Below are 6,000 nucleotides of genomic sequence, written 5' to 3' on the forward strand. Positions count from 1 at the left end.
TGTAATATAGGACATTTTAGTAATTTTAAGATAGATTAAGGAATAGAACAAAAGACGCATGTACCCTTCAAAAAATATGGAAGGAAGGAATAGAAAAAGTAAGTATGCAGTTAACAGCTAAGGAAAATTAAATATTTCCTTTAATATTATCTAAGAGTCCTAGAATGCCTTATATTTGATTATAGATTTTGAATCGTTCAATGTCTTACATTTCAGCATGTAGGGAGTATATGTATACTAGGATGGTTGGCGCGCTAACGCCGCGCCCATAGAGAAGGCGTGGATGATCTGGGTTGTCAAAAATGGTGTAGCTATTACACTTTAATGGTGGTATTTAAGTTGCTTTTAATGATCTAGGCAGATCTGCAATAATGAGGAAAGGTATCAATGTATCATCATGGTTTATATAACCATAAACATGGCTTAATAATAACCGGTTATTCAAATTGACTTGATATGCCTTTGAGTAAGGAATCATAGGATTTGCGAAGCTCAATAACAACAGCACTGCACAGATACAAAATATAATATAGAACATTGAAGGCTTACTTCAAAGAGTTCCTGCCTAATGCAAATGACATCTTTCAACTTATCAAAAATCTATGTAAAACAGTTTAAGTTCACCATAGCTACGGAAAATCAAACTACCAATTAATAATAATAATAGCTTGCTTGCAGAAGGTAGAGATGAATAAAGTTTCACCGATCGTAGCTTCATGCATTGGGTGGAGCGGAGAGGGTTCTATGTAAATGCGGATTTGAACGAATTGAGATGGGTTGAAATTGATACTTTGTGCAAATGGGTTGAAATGTGGGTTGTTCTGCTTTGAAAGCCGGACTCCAAAATTAAAACCCACGTATTCAAACATAAACTTCTATCAAAATTAATCGAAATTTATTGGAGATGACTCGGTATGACTGGCAACTACTTTGTGTAAAGCAATATGATTAGACCTACATGTGAGCCCATGTTAAGAGGCGGACCCTGAAAATAAAATCTCATATTCACATTATAAAATTTTATCAAAATTGATTGAAATTTGTTAGAGATAACTTTATATGATCGGTAGCTACTCTCTGCAAAGCAGTATGACTAGAACTACATGTGGGCTCCACGTCAAGAGCCGAACCTTGAAAATAGAACCTCGAGTTCACATTATAATTTTTATTAAAATTAATTGAAATTCACTGTAGATGACTCAAACTGGCAGCCTGGTAGCTACACTCTGCAAAGCAGTGTGGCTAGAACTACACGTGGGTTCCACGTCAAGAGCCGGACTTTGGAAATAGAACCTCCCATTCACATTATAAAATTTTATCACAATTGACTGAAATTTGTTGGAGATGACTCAAACTATATAGCAGCTACTCTGTGCACAGTAGTGTGGGTAGATAAACACGTGGGCTCCATGAGTGTATACCCATGGATTTAAGCGTCATATGGGACGGAGCGGGGTGGGTTATGTAGTTGAGCTTTTGAGTTGGGGTGTGTTGCTATTAGATCTCCGTAAGTATTGGGGTGGGGTGGGTTTTAACCCGTTAAGTATCTCTAGCGGATTATCTATCCCTCTTTTTAATACCAAAAATTTATCTTTTTGGTAATAGGAGGTGCTCCAACAGACTATCAATTTTATTGCTAATACCAAAAAAAATTCGGCAATCGCCAAAACACAACTTCCTCTTGCTCAAATGTCCTCCCTCTACCCTATCATTTGAGTAATATGCTACAACACTTGCTACAAAAATGTAAAAAATATTATTTGTGATGGAGAGAAAATATATAAAGTATGAGGGATAAGCAATGTACTAGAGCTGATCTAGCAGGCCGATGCGAGGGACGCCGAAGGACGACGATCCGCTGCGGCGGCGATTGAGCAATGTTCGATTTGTTCCATACGCAAGCCCGATCCTCTTTCCCATCGCGTCAAGGCTCCAGCTTCAGACGCACGCATATTGCACACGCAGCCAACAATGCTAGAGAGGCAAGCTCAAAAAAAAAACAATGCTAGAGAGGCAACGCCCAACGCGTGATTGGCCATCAGCACAGCTATGAAGCCACGCGGCAAGTAAGGAAACACGAGGGCTGGATGCTCTTCCTTTCTTCCAGCGATATAGATTTACATATTCCTCGGTGTTGCGTATAGGTGCCTAGCCGGATTGGTTAGCTGGTCTTAGTAGCACTCCTTAGGTTTTGGGTTTGACTCCCGATGGGAGCGAATTTCAGGCTGGGGTTAATAAAAGTTCCCTCGCCTGTCATCACGCCCAAGCACGAAAGGAAGGTATCGGCCTGCACTCACATGGGGTAACGGTGCCCCGTGTAAGCGTGGGGTAGGGGTTGAGGTTTTTTTTTTGCCTGCGTGATATGTCTTCTCTTATTCAATGCTCGGAGGTTTCTTCCTCCACAGACAGAGTTTTTTATATCCCACGGTGCTAAAATAGTGTATTTCACTAAGAACCTCCTCGATTAGTAGGCATGTGTCCTAAAATATCGCTCCATGTCTCTGTTCACCTCTTCTTGCTCATAAGAAATGCACTATGCTCACATAAATGTGCATCCCATTCCATACGGTGCATAAATTCGTTTACAACATATACATTCCTTGTGAATCCCTCCCTTCCAAGTTATAATTCATTTGACCATTATAATCCTAAGTTTGACCAATCGCCTTATTAAAAAATTTGTGCAAAATATCACCATTTTTTTGTTGTGGCTTGCTTTATTAATAAAAGTTCTTCAAAAATAACTTAAACTTAACTATGTTTGCATAAGTTTTTTTGAATAAGATGACCGATCAAACTTGAAGTTAAAAAGTCAAATGAATTATATTTTGGAACGGATAGGGTAGTTTCAACGTAAACATTTTCCATGAAATCCCATTTCCAACTAGGCATAAACTCTTTTTGTGACGATTAATTCCCATGTGAAATGCATTACTTTCACACCGATATACATTTATGTCGGTAACATTTTCGCATCAAATTCCGATGTGTAAGGAATGAAATCCCTTTGAAGCGGGCATGCCATGTTCGATATGTAATATACTTATTTCACACAAACAAACACAACTATGGCAGTGACGTTTCCAGTGAAATCTTTTAGGGTTTAGGGTTTAGTGACATACACAATCTTTTGCAACGGATAAACTATCTTATGCACCCATACAAATTGGGAAAAAGGTTCAAGGCGCGATCAAATAAGCAACCTGATTCAAAGTTTCAAACATCGATCGTCTCGGAATTTCTATTCATCGCGTGTTACCGCACATGATTCTATCGCAGAAGCACGATTCTCACGCTGGCCGCCGTGGAACTGCAAGCTAGAAGAGGGGGTGGAGCGGCTGCCAGTGAGGGGTGGGAGGTGGGGGGAGCAGTGAGGTTGTCAGCGGCGGGGGTGGTGGTAGAGGCGGCAGAGGTTGGAGTTTCGGGTTTCTGGAGATCCAATAGACACCGGCCCTAGAGGAGGAGGTCGGCGGCAGCCGCCCGGCAGTTCAGCCGACAGTGTAGCAGCGCCACTGGCCGGGTGGGGCTGTGAACATCCAGTGGTGGCGAGAAGAAGGTCGGGAAGGGGGAGGCCGAAGGTAGCGGTGGATGGTGGGCGGACGCCATGGTGGTGAGTGCCGCCGGACAGGACGGAGGTCGAAGACAGCCGGATGAGGATGGTCGTACAGAGGATGATCGGTGGAAGAATAAGGATGGGGCGTCGCTGTGATTGGATAAGTTTCAATCACAGATGTGACCAATAGACATCCCAATCGTCTAGCACTTGTCCCTGTTAGGATGTTAGGATCGACACAGTGCATAAATCGAGTAGAATTTCCTTTCTTTTCTTTGCATCAAGTGCAAAAGTCTCTAGTTCTATTGCATAGACGGTATAGGAAGGAACACAGTGTGAGAGTAGAGAGAGAGACCATCACCACCAGCGCTTGAGCTTGATCCAGCGGCCATCTCGGGTTCGTTGATGGAGATTCGCTCAAGGGCGGCGACGAGTGAAGCAGAGAGGTCGACGCCGGGCCGACGGTGTCGAGGATGGTGGCGGCGACGGCGGGAGGGAGTCGGTTGCAGCGGAGGAAACGCCAGTGAAGCAGAGGCAGCGGCTTCCCGTTGCTCCTGTGCACCCTCAGATCGGCTAGGGTTTTCGGTGGGTTTGGCGGCGCACTGGTGAACCTCGTACCGTGTGCAGCCGGCCTCCACCTTTCTTTATAGCGCAGTGCAACAGGGGCCCACCAACCATTAAGGGTTGGACGCCCCCGATCAGGGCGCAGATTAAGGGCCTAATAGGCCGTTGGGCCTATTAGGAAGGAGATCAACCTAACATTCTCCCCCTTGATCTCACTTTGTACTTTAACTTTATACTTTAACCTGAAACTTTTCCTTTAGTTGTTCCATCACAGATTAATGAATAGAGCATGCCTTATCATCACGGTCCAAGACCGATAGACTCAACAGCTACCACACACATCACTGTTTTGAAACAAATTCTTTATCTTTTGGGCCCTTTTGTTTTCCAGAAATCACAGGCTTTCCCTTAAACCCATGCCGGCTATGTGTTCCATGAACACATTGGGTGGTAAGCCTTTAGTGAGCGGATCCGCAAGCATTTTCTTTGTACTTATATGCTCGAGTGTAATAGAGTGATTCTGGATTTTCTCCTTCACAACATAAAACTTTATGTCAATGTGTTTGGCAGCACCACTTGACTTATTGTTGTGAGCATAAAACACTGCTGGTTCATTGTCGCAGTACATTCTGAGTGGTCTTTGAATGTTGTCTACCACTCTTAAACCGGGTATGAATTTCTTTAACCATTCAACCTGCCCCGAGGCCTCATAACATGCCACAAATTCAGCATACATCGTCGATGATGCAGTGACGCTTTGTTTGGAGCTTTTCCACGATATAGCTCCTCCTGCGAGTGTGAACACATAACCAGACGTGGACTTTCGGTCATCAATGTCCCCCGCAAAATCCGCATCTGAGTACCCTTCTATCTCTAGGGAATCAGATTTTCTGTATGTTAGCATGAGGCCTTTTATGCCTTGCACATATCGTAATGCTTTCTTTACCATGATCCAGTGTGCCTGTCCTGGATTACTTTGATATCTGTCAAGTATCCCGGTAACAAAAGCTAAGTCAGGACGTGTACAAACTTGAGCATACTGTAGGCTTCCGACAGCTGAAGCATATGGAACCGCTTTCATTTGATCGATCTCATACTGGTTCCTGGGACATTGAAATTTTCCAAATCTATCGCCCTTGACTATTGGAGTAGGTGAAGGCTTGCACATATGCATACTGTATTTCTTTAGAACTTTTTCTAAGTATGCCTTTTGTGATAGTCCTAATACCCACTTTGTTCTATCTCGGTGAATTTCAATTCCCAAAACAAATGAAGCTTCACCGAGATCTTTCATATCAAAGTTTGAGGACAGGAATTTCTTTGTCTCCAGTAGCAGACCAACATCACTACTAGCAAGTAGAATGTCATCCACATATAGGATCAGGAAAATAAATTTTCCACTTCTGAACTTTGCATAAATGCAATTGTCCTCCTCATTTTCTTTAAACCCAAATTTTCTTATGGTTTCATCAAACTTTAAATACCACTGCCTAGAGGCTTGCTTTAATCCATAAATGGATTTCTTTAAGCGACACCCCATATGTTCTTTTCCTTTCACGACAAAATCTTTTGGTTGTGCCATGTAAACATCTTCATACAAATCCCCGAATGCCGTCTTTACATCCATCTGATGTAACTCTAAGTCATAATGTGCCACCAATGCTATTATAATCTTGAAGGATTCTTTACACGAAATCGGAGAAAAAGTTTCGTTATAGTCTATCCCTTCTCTTTGCGTAAAGCCTTTTGCCACGAGTCGTGCTTTGAACCTTTCTACATTCCCTTTGGAGTCATGTTTTATCTTGTAAACCCATTTATAGCCTACTGTTTTGGCTCCTTTAGGAATTTCCTCTAAGTCCCAAACACCATTGGAACTCATTGAT

The sequence above is a fragment of the Panicum virgatum genome, chromosome 5N, assembly GCF_016808335.1.
Source record: "Panicum virgatum strain AP13 chromosome 5N, P.virgatum_v5, whole genome shotgun sequence".
Lineage (NCBI taxonomy): Eukaryota > Viridiplantae > Streptophyta > Magnoliopsida > Poales > Poaceae > Panicum > Panicum virgatum.